The sequence below is a fragment of the Arvicola amphibius genome, chromosome 4 (genome assembly GCF_903992535.2).
Source record: "Arvicola amphibius chromosome 4, mArvAmp1.2, whole genome shotgun sequence".
Classification (NCBI taxonomy): domain Eukaryota; kingdom Metazoa; phylum Chordata; class Mammalia; order Rodentia; family Cricetidae; genus Arvicola; species Arvicola amphibius.
This window is the reverse complement of record NC_052050.1, coordinates 110001576-110017365: the sequence shown is the minus strand read 5'-3', so window position 1 is coordinate 110017365 and position 15790 is coordinate 110001576.

Sequence of the window (15790 nt, the reverse complement as noted above, 5' to 3'; positions counted from 1 at the left end):
TAAAAGTATATGTTGTTACATATCTGTTCTGTCAAGAATATTATGGCCTTAATTCCCATTTGCTTTGTAATTAGTTATAAAAATTGTGAAGAATTCAGACTTACGAATGTTTTTACTATTTCATTATTGGGAATAATTAATATACCACAAAATTTTCATTTCGAAATGGTGTAATTCAGAGACTTTTAGTTCATTCATATTATCTTACAGCCATATTTGTCAAGTTCCAGCATGTTTTCACCATTCTAAAAAGAAACCTGAATTTCTTAGCCTGCTCTGAAAGATGTTCCAACTTTGTTCAAAAAAGCAAAGAAACTGGACAAATGAGAAATCAAGAACTCTTCTTAATTTCAGAGAACTTTCCACATGCTGTAGGAGAGATAACCAACACAGAGACTCAACAACGCAAGGCAAACTAGATGGAAAATTCCAGTGAGCCAGTGCCTTGTAGGAAACCTTGGCTAGGGTCTAAAAACAAACTTGCAAGGCACAGTGTGGGACCCCACTGCTATGAGTTTTGTCTGCAGAAACTGGAGTAGTCTCACAGTAACTAACAGGGAAATCCATTTGTGACAAGGGCCAGGAAAGGGAGGTAGCTATAAACAGAATACCAGAACATCCCATTCTTAAATGAAATGGTTAATACAGAAAGTCATGTCAGACCAAAGTCCAAGAATAAAAGGCTGACGGGCATTCAGCCTTAAATGGAGCATTATATCCACCACCATCCTAAGGCACATCACAGAAGAAAGGACAGGAAGAATTTCAGAGCTGGGAGATGACAGTGTCATGGAAAACACATGGCATTGCCATTATAACCATGAACACAGCAGCCACAGCATCAGCTCCTATTCCCTCTTCCAATCTTTTCCCTGTCCCTCTCCTTTGTCCTCAGTTTCCCCTGTGTAGTCATGGAGACTGGCCCTAGAGCCTCATTTATGGTAAGCACAACGCTTGCATAAGATTGAGAACAAGACTGGGAACAGGAGCTGTTGATGAGACCTCATCCTTCCTGGGGAACTAACGATTGTTCCTGGAGGAGGGTGTGTTGTTTTCTCTAACACTGGAAGACTAGGTGGGATGAAGTGATTCAGAGGAAAAGAAAGAGGACAAGCAGAGGGTAATGGGGTAGGTATAATTTCAATGCATTTAACTGTCAAAAGGAAACTGTTTCACCAGAGTGCAAATCCATTAGACAAACCATGTGGCCCAGTGTCAGCTACTCCTTACCACCCTGGCCCACCTGAGAGAAGAACAGGTAAGAAGTATTTGTGGATTTCATTGTCCAATCAAATTTTGGAACTAACTAAAGAATATTTACACACACCTCACACTTCACCACAGTATCATTCAACATTCATTGATAGCCCTTTTCTTTACAAAGTGCCTCACATGCAGCTATCCAGGACAAATGGCAAGTCACACCAAATGTAACTGCACAGTTATCAGAAGGAGGCTCAGGTAAGGTGTGGATGTTGGAATTATCATGCCAGAGTGGAGCATCCTAAAAGCTCTGCCTGATGGAATAAGCAGAATGCTGTGCGGTTGAGGATGCAAACAGAATAGTATGACAACAGCAACAGACTATAGAGAGTAAAATCACTGTAAAAATCAGTGCACAGCAACTTCCCTGGGATCTCTAGAGAGATGTGAATGAGTGAACAGTCTCTAAGCTTGATGATCTGTCAAATGAGAGAGACATCTAGAACAGAAAAGCAGAAAGAAAAACAGTAAGAACTTAGTATCTAAGGATTTCATTCATCCATTTTTATATTGCTGGACAACTGGGGGTGGGCAATTTGAATATCCATGTATTTTTATATGTGAATGTATGTTCTTCACACTCTTGTGTGTGTTTCAAAGAGTAGAATTGCAGGTCGTCAGATAGTCCATGTTTAAATTTATAAAAACCTGCCAGTTGGTTTCCCAAAGCAGCTCTGTATCTCACACGCCTACCAGCAGAGAATGGAGGCTCCAGCTTCTCATGTGTTTGTTCCCGATGATACTCATTCAGGCAGATATGAAGGGCTACCTCACTGTTACCTTGATGGACAGTTTCCTGTTTACTATGTCATTGTATAGCTTTCCAGACATCAAGTGAATGTTTTATCTTTTTGGAGAAGTTTTATTCAAATCCTGTGCCCACTTTTAAACCAGGTGATTTCTCTTTTTAAATTTTAGATGAAGAAATTCCCTATATAGTCCAGATACTAGTTTCTTATTAAACATATTCTTCACAAATATCCCTCTTATTCTGTGGGTGGTCCTTTGTAATTTATTTCAGAAATATGCTTCTAGGAGGAAAGGACATGAGAGGAATTTGAATTATGCAAATTTAACTTCACTTTTATAATGATTCCTAAAAAGGAGAAAAAGTTTAGGAAGGCAGCAGAAGGAATATTTGAGCAAGTCCAATGTTCCTCAAGCTTTACATAATATTACTTTCCCTGGTCCTTAAAATCTGCAAAGTCACTTTTAAAAAAAAAAATTTATTTAATCGTTATCTGCAAAATCACTTTTTTAAAAACTCTTTATTGCAGACCTGTAAGAGAAGGCGAGGACAAATTCAGCAGCACTCAAAGTCACTGAGCTCAAGAAGTGCAAAGCCAAGAGCAGGTGCTTCTGTCTGGCTATGAGGCTTACCAGCTCTAACCTATCAAATTTCCTCCCTCATTTTCTAAGCATTCCTAAACTCGCTCAGAATAAAATTACTCCAATGATGGCTAGCTGTCTTTAATGGGCAAATTCTGTGCTTTGCTTCGTCTTCCTCCGGAAGAGCCACTGTGTCATGATTCATATGTATTTGCTAGGTTGGCATTCTGTATCCCCTAGAGACTGCGTGCCACAGTCACACACTTGTGTTCCTAGTAGACTTTTCATCTGCATCTTACATTCCTACGAGATGCAAAAGAGAAGCATTTGCTGAGGGAAATTGTCTCTTGGGAACATTGTGATAAACAAGTATCTGGATCCAGAACTCTTGCCGATGCAGATGCTGGCACTGCTGTGCTGTCTCTGGATAGTCAAAGATGAGAGAAAAGTCAAATTTAGGTCTGTGCAACTATTAAGTCCAAGGATTTCCTACTGCACCTGAATGCAAGCAAGAAATCAAGTAACATCCTACAGTTTAATAATTTTTGTCTGTTTTTCATACAAGCAAAACTACTAGTGGAAAATGAGGAAAGGTGATCAAGCAAAATATTTTTTTCCTAAATGACAAAAAAGGAAGGGAGCAAGGAGAGAGAGAGAGAGAGAAAGAATGGAAAAGAAGGTATGTCTTTTAAAAACCTGAACATTACTGTCTTTTGTAATATCATCTTTGGCCTTCTTGCTGCCACTCCTTTCGTGCTATTCTTTCATCTCGACTCTTACTATTTCAAGACTTTAAAAAAAATATTAACAAAACTGGAGCTGGGAGACCCAGTCAGGAAGTGCTTTGCCAGGTAATCAATCCAGCAACCTGTGTCAAAACTCTGAACATGTCATTGTGTGCTTTTAATTCCAGAGTCAGGGAGACAGGGACAGATGATCCCTGGGGCTCCCTGATCAATAATCTCAAGGACACAGAAAGATCCTGCCTCAAAAACAAAGGTGGAGACAAGCAAGGTGGACCACACGTACGTACCTGCCCCCCCAACTCACCCTCAAAACAAGGTAAATGAATGAACACTAAAAGAAAGGAGTCTCTTTCAGTTTCATTTTCTTTTGTTTAGAATCTTATTCCACTTTAGAAGTTAACTTTTAAGGCCTGCTGTATCTAATCTATATGCATACCTCCCTCAGTTATATCTAATAAAATTTTGTTACAGATTATAATAGTGGCTCATGTAGCTGGTGGCTATTTGTAATTTATTTCTGCCTCTAATCTTAGGAGTTAGTTAACCAAGGAAGAGAGTATGTAAATGCATAGATTCCAGTCCAGATTTACCAGTCTCAAAGTCCATGGCCGCTTTTCTGAATGGAGCACACACTACTCAATGTGGGAATTAAGTTTTATCAAATAATAGACTGAACTAAGTGTTGGTAGGAGAATCCACAAATACAGCACAAGCAGGAGTTCAAAGTCACCTCCCACTGAATGTAAACTCTACCACCATCATTTATTGAAAAAAAAAATATGCACATTTCTTGTGTGGGTCTGTATGTGTGTGTGCATGTACACCTATGCATACATGTGTACCACAGTGTACACGTAGAGCTCAGAGCACAAATTTCAGGAAGTGGTTTGTTCACTCCACAATGTGGGTTCCGGAAACCCATTTCAGGTCGTCAGTCGTGGTGGCAAGTGCCCTCAACCAACTGAGCCATCCCATTAGGCCCCTAGCATTGTCTGTTAAAAACACAATGTTTTGATAGTTAACCTCCAAAGTTAGGTATGTTTAACAGAGTTATTATGTTCTCAGCACTAAAACATATTTAGGTTGTAGATGCATGAGGCTGTATGAAACAATGGAATCTTCGCTCACCAGGAGCAGTTGTGGCAGAATAGAAAGGACGGGAGATGAGATGTTTACTTTGTCAGCTTGGCTAGCGCCCTCCCCCACCCCCACCTTCATTTGCATAATGAGGAAATTATCCCAAGTGATTTCTAAGATCGATATTGGCTTCATAGTTCCGGGAATGGGGAAATGAGCTATCAAAATGGGGATACCTGGCCAAGACTTGTTTGCTGGTGAATGTTCTACTTAGAAGTCCTAAAAATGAGGAAAGATCTAGTAGAGAAAATTAAGACAGAAACCTGTGCTATCTGCAAGGGTGGGGGTGGGGTCTGAAGTGAACCGTGAGGAAAGGATGCAGGTTTGGTGGAGGAGCTTAGGCTAGCGAGGCAGGGAGGGGAGGCCCTGTGGAGCAGCTGCTCTGGAAGACGTACTCAGTTTTCAAAGTGCACAATACATTTAAGACATATATCATCTTGCAATTAGAAAACGGAATGAGACACTCAGAAATGTATATAGACACTGTTGAAGAGGGGACAATGATTGACCGAAGTAATAGACTCGAAATGCGAGGTAAAATTTAGACTTAACAAGGACTATAAAAATAGGCTAGTGGAGGCCAGAAGGCTGCAATGAAGGTGAAGGAAAGAAAGACATAAACGAGTCACAAAACAAGAAAGGAAGGAAGGAAGGAAGGAAGGAAGGAAGGAAGGAAGGAAGGAAGGAAGGAAGGAAAGAAGGAAGGAAAAAGAAAAGACAAGGAAAAGAAAAGAAAGAAATTAGTAAGAGTATAACCTGTCTTTCCTTTAAAAAATTTTGAAATTAAAAAATACTAAATTAGATACTATTAATACATATGAAAACAATTTAAAATAACAGCAGTGTTTTTACCAACACCCTCATTCAGATTGGAGAAAAGAGGCTGTGGAAAAAGAAACCCTCAGTTTGTCAAGGAAACAGCAATCAAGCTCCTCCACGGTGTTAGTAGCCACCAGGAGAGCAGTTAGCACAACACAAGATGGAAGCACAGTGGTACTGTTTGGCTGATGAGAAGTTGCAGCTCAAAGGAATTATATAACACAGCCAGTGTTCCTTTAGCAGTTTGTGAGGTGGAAGGGGAACTTCACCTCGCAGTTGGGTAACTCCCAAGTACATCTCCTTCATCCTGAAATACCACAATGCCCACCAGCCACAGATAAAAGTGTGCACGTGGCTACCAGCTTGATCACATCCCAGCAGGCATTTGAAGAACTGAAAATTGATCTAAAGGTATTGTTATTGGCCCGTGTGTTATGCTAGGTATAAACATAACATAATTCTGTAAGTAGAAATTCACAAGCCTTCTAGAATATTTTGTTTCTCATTGAGATGTACCTCTTTTTAATAATTCTTTAACTTGCTCCTTGAGAATTTCATGTATGTATACAATGTATTATAATCATATCCACCCCTATTTCTTTTTAGAAAAATGTATATGGATACAACAAATGTGTCAAAACTTAAAAACTCTTTTCCTAAAAGAAAACATAATCTAAAGTAAATAGCCATGACAGTATTCTAAATATTCTACCTTTTACTCATCTTCAAATATCAGTCAGGGGAGAGAAAAACAAAATAAGACAACAAAAAACAAAAACAAAACATCAACAAATAACAAAAACCTCAGGGCAATAATGAAATTTGAATTACATTTCAAGCTGCCATACAACTCAGTCTTACTAAAATAGTTTTTCTTTTGAGCCAAGCATAGACAAAAGACAAACCAATAAGCAAAATCTAGCGTTAACGAGTTCCCATTTGTACCGTTTGTAGACATCCTAGTTCTGAGGTTATATACAATGTAACCTCTGAAGACATCCTAGTTCTGAGGTTATATATATATATATATATATATATATATATATATATATATATAAAACTTCTGAGGTTATATACAATGTAACCTCTGAAGACATCCTAGTTCTTTCACCAGCCGAAGTTTAGACAGACAGTCCCTTTCCAGAGGGCTCTACTTGGCTTTCCAGCCCTTTAACAGCATTCTTGGCTGGAGCTCATGTGGGGAGAAATAGACATCTGGTGTCCAATTTTTATGAAGCGCACGCATGCTTACCCCACCATCCATTTGTCAGAATAGTAGAAGACTGTTTCAGCAAAATGTAGTCTAGGTTGAGTCTGCTCAAACTGACATTTAATGAACAGCTCAGCTGCTGCTATACCCCATCCGTGATGCAGGCTGCTAGAGATGGCTGCCCCTGGGGGGGGGGGGAATCGAACATACAGAAATACATCACTTCGCAGGCAGGCTGGTTGCGTGTTTCCCTCAGTGTATGTTCATAGTGTTCTAGGGGGATACATAGGAATGCAGAATATTCTTGAAGACTGTCATTGGATCATCTGAATGAAGACTTGACAGTAAATTAAAGTTCTTAGGAGGAATTTAAGAGAATTCTGATTTAGTCACGTATATGATGTACTTCAAAACTAGTCGAGATTCTGTTGTTTTCTGTTCCTTTGTCTTTATTATGAAGAATGAATGCACTCAAAATAAAGTCATTTATCTATTCATTCACTAAGCTGGCGATAAAGCCCAGGGCTTTTGTCGATGTTAGACAAGGACTGCATCACTGAGCTCAACCCTCAAGCTCAAAAGTTATTTTTAAACACTCAATAAGAATGAGAAATATTTTAACTGATAAAAGGACTACCATTAATCAAATATGACTGTAAACAGAACTTTGGATGACGTTCATACTTTCAGAAAAATTATTAGCACATCCAAAATCCTACTTCTTCACAGTTCAATGCGGAATGGTTCTTCTTGAAAATGGCTGTTGGTTCATAAACATCACTTTGGACCGAGCTGGAGGGGCAAGCTTGTTATCCACACTTATACTGACTTGGAGAAGGTGTCCATTGGGGAGCTTATCTATGCTCATCAGAAACGCTGAAGTGACTTTGTAGGAAATATCCCAACACTCTGGTTTCCCGGGAAACAAATTCCTTTCTACACTGACAGTTGGCTCGGGGATAGAGCTAGTTTATTGGGAGGAAGAGTCTTTCTCAGGATGGTGTTGAGACTGCAAGTGACATTGTAGTCACTGCTTGTGGCAAAATAAACTATTCACATCTATCTCTTTCATTTGAGCTTTCTGGCAATGCTACTGCATGCCAAACAACACCAAAGTAAACCAGGAAGCCAACAAGTGGGCCGCGACAGTCAGTGTCCCATGGGGAGATCTATGATGCACTCCCAGCACTAGAGAGTCCTGCCCTCCCACACATCCTCTGTCATCTATGTCATTTGGCCAATAGCCACAAAGAAAATAAGTTGCCTGGTGAGAGAAAGAAAAGTCATTTCCAGTCGTCTTGCTTGTGTGATTCAATCCCTTTGAGTTTGTTCTTGGGTCTTATATTCATTAAATTCATCAATCTTTGTTCCCTGGCATCTTCTTAACATGATAACCAACTTAAAAATCTGGGTCTGGAGATATAGACTAGTGGTTAAGAGGCTGTACTGCTCTTTCAGAAGACCTGAGCTTGGTTCCCAGAACCCTTGTCAGCCACCTGTAATTACATCTCCAGGCAGATCCATTGTTTCCTGCCTCCTGGGGCACCTGCACTCACATATACATCACACACACACACACACACACACACACACACACAAAACAAGACAAATAATAATTAAAATAAAAAGAGCATTATCTTTAATTTTACATTGAAGTGCCTTGCATTTAAAAAAATTTTTTTAGCTCATAAACTCTTTGTTATAACTAGCTTTATTTAGATACTTCCTATAAATTTTCCCACTAAAATGTATTAGCTTCCAATTTAGAGTTAGTAAACCTAGATTGCAGATGGAAGAGAAATGAGATTTATTAATTAACGAATCTTTAAAACCCATTAAAGTAGATGTTATCCATTGTAGGTGAACATATTGAAAATTTAAGTAGTATATGTAAAGTTATAAGTGAATCGATGGAAATTAAAACTAACTTCTTGGTTCTGGGCCATCCATGAATGATGACTAGAACCACATAGAAATTTCCATGTCTGACTCATATTCTAAACTAATTCTGGAATAAACAATTCTATGTGAATTTCAAAAGATTTCAAAACGCAGTCTGATGTGCACCCTTGTTTAAGACCCACTGCTCCACTATTTCCCAGTTTGATTCTTTGGGAGGAAGGGGCAAGGTCTCTAGGCAAGGTGTGGTTGGGACTTCGAGTAACAATGGACCCCCTAGGCTCATGTGTGTGAATTCTAGTCATCAAGGAATGGCACTACTTGAGAAGGACTAGGAGCTATGGCCTTCTTAGAGGAAGTGTGACTTTGTGGAAGTGCGCTACTTGGGGTGGGCTTTGAGGTTTCAAAGTCTAAGCCAGGCCCAGTGTCTCTCTCTTCCTGCTGCCTGTGAATCAGTATGTAGAATTCTCACCTTCTTCTCCAGCACCATGACTGCCTGTGTGCCGCCATGCTGCCTACCATAATCACAATGAATGAAACCTCTGAAGCCATAGACAAGTCACAGTTAAATCCTTTCTCTTATAAAGGTGGCCTTGGTTATGGTTCACAACAATAGACTATTGGCTAAGACACCAGGCTACAAATGACCTTGAACTAAGATTCTCCTGCCTTTTCCTCCCCAGTACTAGGACTGTAGGCATGTTTAGCCACATTCTGTTTATGTAGTGCTGGGGATCAAAACCAGGCCTTGTGCATGCTAGGTATTGTGGTTGTGAATTTGAAATAATCTTCCAGAAATTCATGCACTTGAAAATGTTGTACCCAGCTGGTGGAGTTAGTGTAGAAGGCTGAGAAACCTTGTTGGAGGAAGTGGATCACTGGGGTGGACCATGGAGGCATTATATCGTAAATTTCATTTCTCTCCACTCTCTGATGACTAATTCCCGAATCAATGGCATGCCTTCCCTGTTACAATGGGTTATATCCCTGCTTAGACTCTAATTCAAAGTACCTCCTTCTTCTTGTCAGATATTTGGCTGCAACATGGAGGAAGCAAATGATTTGCTAGGCGAGTATGCTACCAACTGAGTTGGACCCCCACACCTCACCATTTGATTCTTTATTATAAATTATCTTCTCAAACTAGATGGTTATCAAGATGTGTTTATCAGGTTTTAACAGCAGACCATCATGGCTTCTCCACATTTTAATTGTCTACGTACAATCTAACCACACACTTGATCATTAATAGTTATGAAACTCGAGGAAAACAGATCTAGCTTTCCCTGTTCTGTAATACTTTCAGTATGCTTTCTACTATACTCATTTAAAACAGCTTATACAACCTAGACCACCAAGATCTAAGATAATATTGGTTGAGAAACAGGAAAGCCAAGAAAAAAAACACACAATACAAACAACACAGAGGTAGAATCCAACAGATGTTTCCAGTGCATATATCTGAGTATATGAAATTAAGATTTAAAATATTATATTTCTGCCATTATTACTATTATTGTTGCCATTGTTGTTACAGACATACTATGGCAAATGAATTAAGAGATGATCTTCTAAATGTACATACCTGTATAAAAACATGGTGCCTAGATTTAGGAGAGAGAAAGAAAGCTCAAAAGATACAAACTGTATCTTTAAGTTATAAAGGCCAAAGCCTTTATATAGCCTGAAAATGGGCTATAAATTTAAATATAAAAGGTAAAATAAAATAAATTTTGCAACACTGTTGGAAACTGTATTCAGAAACTTGGGGTTTGGCAGGGATTTATTATGTGTTAAGTAATATTTCATAGTTAAAAAATACTTCCATATTCTGATGGTTTGTCACTATGGAAACAAGCCTCTGGGAATGTCTGTAAAAGGGCTTCTAGATTAGGTCAACCAGGTGGAGAAGCACACCCGACAGATAGCAGCATTCCATGGGCAACCAGGTGGAGAAGCACACCCGACAGATAGAAGCATTCCATGGGCAGAGTTTGGGGCTGAGTGGGAAGGAGCAAGGGAGCTGAGTGGCATGGATTGTTCCCTACCACCTGACAGAAGGTGCTGAGATGGAAGGCCTCAGGTTCTGTTGCCGTGACTTCCCACCCTTGAACTATGAACTAAAATAAATTCTCCTTTTCTTGTGCTGCCTTGAAAGCTATTTTGTCACAGTAACGAGAAGTGACAAACGCCACACATTTAAGACACAAAATGGATAAATTCGTATGCATTGAAATAGCTGGAATAGTGACTCATTTATCCAACTACATCAGTCTGCAACAAACATGCAAGTCACAGGACTGAGGAGAGAGTGTGAAAACTAAATTATAATGCACTAGGAAATACGTTTTTGAAAAAAAGACTAAAGAAAGGAAGGGACTCTAGAGGCAAAGATGAAATATTTAAGTTGGAACTCCGTAAAAAAATAAAAGGAACTCAAAAACTCAAATTGTTTCGATACATGTGAGACAAACCACAACCATAATAAAAAACTTTGTAGATGTGTAAGGTCTTGGCAAATTGAGAATACGGTAAACTGAACACACAGCGAGGAGTGTAAATTGTCTAAGCCATCTTAGAAAGCAGCTCGGAATGAGCCGGTGAAACGAGACATGCACATATTGTCACCCACAATTTAAACCCCAGGAATAGAACTCATTGACGGCTGGTATGGACTAGAATACATTATGCATAAAGGAATGTCTGATTCCTTGTTACTCCTAACTATCCCAAACTAGAAATAATGCGAATGTCCAGAGATCATGAAAAAGATAAATAATTTCTGATATATTCATACACAGAAACATTCACTAGCCATATAACGAAACAAACCCTGGCTCTACTCCCAAATCTTCCGCAGATACTGTTAAGCAAAGGAAGTCAACACACATAGTGATATTCTGTAGGAACTCATGACTTCCACACACAGAAATGTGACAAAGCTAACTAGAGATGTGGACTCATTTGGGAGACTATGTAGAAAAGTATTATTGTGAAGTCTTTGCCTGAAGCCAGCAAGAAAGGCATGGAGATCTGGAATGGAGGGCAGTGGGGAAGAATCTGTGAGTGGGATGGCAATGTCATTGTGTATTCTTTTGTAATTACTAGTTATTATTTTCACTGACTATTATACACTTTTTGCGTGCATTTTATAGTTCATCATATTAAAGATCTTAGTCAAGCAGAACATCGCCCATGAAATTTGTATTACTACTAAATTAGAGCATAACAAATTTGAGGTTCATAATTGAAAAGGATCACATATGTCTGGTTTTGTGATGAGTGTATCTGTGTGTGTGTGTATACATATATATGTGTGTGTATGTGTGTTTGTGTCTGTGCATGTGTGTCCATCCATGCATATGTGTAAGTAAGTGTATGTGCATGTGCGTGTGTACATACATACAGACGTGTGCATGTGTATATACATATATACGTGTGCATGTGTATGTGAGTGTGTGTGTGTTGGGACCTATTTTTTATGTTGTCATATGGTAGAGAGTGGTTAGCAAAATGAAACATTTCATACAATAACATCTAGGAATGGGAGGGTGGTGGGACAGCTGTTGGACTAACAATGGAGGCCAAGCAGACAAGTCATGGTAATCAGGATTTTAATTAATCAGCATGTTTATTTTAGTATGAATTACCTCCTGCCACCTCCTGTGCTTGGGGCCTGTTTTGATTTCTGTGGAGGGCATGTCCTCCTTTCCAGGATCCTGCTCCTTCCTTTGCTGCTTTTCATATCCAGAGAAGGCCTACCATTTATCTCAGCCTGCTTCTCACTGGTCTTTTCACAAGAAGAAGCCGATAAAAGGATAAACCAATGGATGTATTAAAATAATTTTTAAAAAAGTTATGGGCAGCATGGCAACAGATTTGGTCATAAAATCTGGGATGTATCATGTCAGAACTAGAACATATTTACACAACAAATGAGAACATTATGAATGAGCACACGGAAAATAGAGCTGTCATAACAATGTAAATGGAAACCAGCCTCTCATTTCATCTGACAAAGAATCCTTCAGCCTTCATCATCCAGGAAGTAGAAATCAACTAAATAACAAGCAGGTGTTCTTCCCCAAACCTCCCTTGCCTCCTTTCTACCAGGAGATGTAAGTGTGGTATTTTGAGCCTCATGTCATGGGTCACCACACACACTAGAAGGCTAACTTTGCAGGAAGAAAAGAAGCCTGGGGTCCCTTAAACTATTTGCAACAATAACTCACATTCATTTATCCATTGACACCTGGCAAATGCCTTACACTTAACACTTTACTCCTCACAATTTTTTTTTGTAGAATAAACAGTGGTTTTCTTCCCATCAGGGAAGAAATTGATAGTTTGAAATGCCCACTGCTTGGGCTAGGCATAGGGATGAATGCCATAAATCTCAGCACTTGACAGGCAGAGGCACGCAGATCTCTGTGAGTTCAAGGCTAGCTTGGGCCACATAGTGAGTACCCAGACAACCAGAACTACATAGTGTGTGTGACCTTGTCATAAAAACAACAATTTTGCACACAGTACCCTGGTGCCTCTGGAAGGCTCAGGCACCATTCAAACTCAAGAGCCCAAATCCACAGGGCACACCAAAAACTGTTCCAACTTATGGGGTAGTATGACTACCTAAGATCCCTTAAAATGTGCTGGTAGTTCTGGAAATGAGTTAACTTCCCCCAATTTGATTATAAGAGCTAGAATAATTCTTAGATAGCACCCTCAAAGCCCAAAGAAATCACAGATTTTAGAAGCACAAAATCTATTCTTAGATATCTTAGCATAGGAAGTCTGGTATAGGTTAAAAAAAGATGGGGAAATATTTCTGAAATACTGTACCAGTGGAAGAAGGTTCAGCTACACAGCTACCTAAGACATCAACACTACCTCGCTTTCCAGGTTGAGCACCCATAACCTTTCACTGTGATGCTTTCCTATCCCAGCATCCTCCTCTATCCAACACATTTCAGATAACTGTAACTCTACATTATGAAATAGTGGAGTGGAAAGTGCAATAAAAATTCATAAGCTTTTTGTTGCATAGCATTTTGAATAGCATGATGAAATCTCAGGTTATCCCCATTCTGTACCACTGGAATGTGAAGCATCTATTTGTTCTTGTGTTAAAAATTGTATATGCTACCTGCCTGATAGTCACTTAATATCTAGCCACTGAGGTTACCAGACCGACTACCACTGTCTCATAGTGCTTGCCTACAACTTATATCAAGTATTACTTGATAATGGCCCCAGGGTTCAAGAGCAGCAATGCAGAGAATCATAGGGCACCAATTGACACAATCAAGTGCTTCTTATAAGTGAAAAGGTAAAAGCCGTGCACACAAAGGAAACAAATGTAGGCAGAGGTCGCTAAGAACAACTTTTCTATTTAGGAAACTTTAGAAGGAAAATAAATTCATGTTATTTGGCTGCCATATACCTCAAAGTACAAAAATATGTGCAAGGGGCATTAAGTGCTTAGTTAAAAAGGAAGAAGTATAAATTTTCTGTATGCATGCATAAAGTACACATTATACCAGGCATGGTGGCACATGCCTTTCACCCCTGCACTTTTGTCAGAGGCAAAAGGATCTCTATGAGTTAAAGGCCAGCCTGGTCTATATATTGAGTTCCAACACAGCCAAAACTACACAGAAAGACCTCATTTAAGAAATACATATTGTGGACATATAGCTCAGTGCTATTTGAGATGTGAAGTTTTTAGCATCTACAGGGCATTTGTGATGTCTCCTAGTGAAACACAGGAAAGGGAGAGTCCTTGAGGATGGAAGAGACATTTTCATCTTAGTGTGCAAAACTTGGGAGTTAGCACTAGGACTTTGTCTCAGGAATTTAAAGAATTAAATTCACAGACAGAAGATCATTTTTAAAGAGAAGTGCTATTATTATAGAAAGAAGAAAAAAGTAAAGGTCAGTTTCAGACATCAGAACCCTGGGAAGCAAGACATGCTCTGGAGAGGACTCCAAGGGAAGAAAAACACCCAATGAGATGGTTGATGTCTTAGTTAGGGCTTTATTGCTGTGAAGAGACACCATGACCATAGCAACTCCTATAAAAGAAAGCATTTAACTGGGAATAGCTTGCAGTTCATCATGGTGGACTGCACAGGGGCATGCAGGCAGACATGGTGCTGGGGAGATGCCTGAGAGTTCTACATCTGGATCCGCAGGCAGCAGCCAGAGAGAGTGGCATTGGGCCTGGCTTGAGCATATGAATCCTCAAGACCACCCCCAGTGACACACTTCCTCCAACAAGTCTACACCTACTCAACATGGCCACATCTCCTAATAGTGCCACTCCTTATTGGGTCCATGGACCGTTTTCACTCAAAGCAACACAGGTATCTAGAGGCTTTTGTTAAAGGATTTATGGGAGAAACCAGAAATGCTACCTGCCTGATAGAAATTACTAAGGTAATTTCTATGTGATTGATTGATTCTCTGAAATATTAGGGGTTCAGTCGATTAAGAAGGCTCACTCAATGAATACCACCCATGCCTAACTAGGGAGATGATCATACACTAGTCAAACATTCCTTATCCAGTTAGGGGTGGTTGATATCACCTTTCACCCATGTCTGAATTATGCTTTGTTGGCTGTTGACCTTAACTGTGTGCTAGCCGTTGACCCACTAGTCATCAACCTTGTAGGAATCTTGTTAATTGTCAATTAAGCTATGTTCTCTTTGCTCTCACATTTATATATCTAGCTTGTAGTTTCACCACGGCAGAGAGACAACTCTATCATAATTACCAAGATGCAGATGCAGTCTTCCTTGGTTCTTCATATATATAGCTCCTAGTGGGGTGAGTTGGGGTAGTTGTCTCCTTTATGTAGTATATAGATTTTTCTTAGAAGCTATCCATTCAAAAATTGAGTCCGCTGTCACTAGCTGCAATAGATACAAGAATATTTTAAAGAACAACGTTTTACATATATCCCTCAAGGAAAAGGGTCTTTCAGGGGATCCAGGTGGCCCATACCACGAATCAGAGCCCCTGCCTTTCTTTTTAGTTGGCCATCTTGGGTAGGTCATACCTATCTGCAAACCCTTTTGTTCCCCAACCTTAGTGTTCCAGATCTTGCTACCTTCTCCCTAACCTTTTCTATTACTATAATGTCTGTTCTCCCTGCCTCCTGGAGAGACAGGTACAATGTTCATTCACCTCAGATACGGTGTCAATAATGGATAAATCTAATTTGGTGAATTGTCTTAGTTAGCGTTTCTGTTGTGAAGAGACTGCATGACCACAACAACAGCAACTCTTACGGAGGAAAACATTTTGCTGAGGCTGGCTCACAGGCTCAGAGATTTAGTCCATTTCATCATGGCAGGAAATATGATAGCATACAGGGAACAAG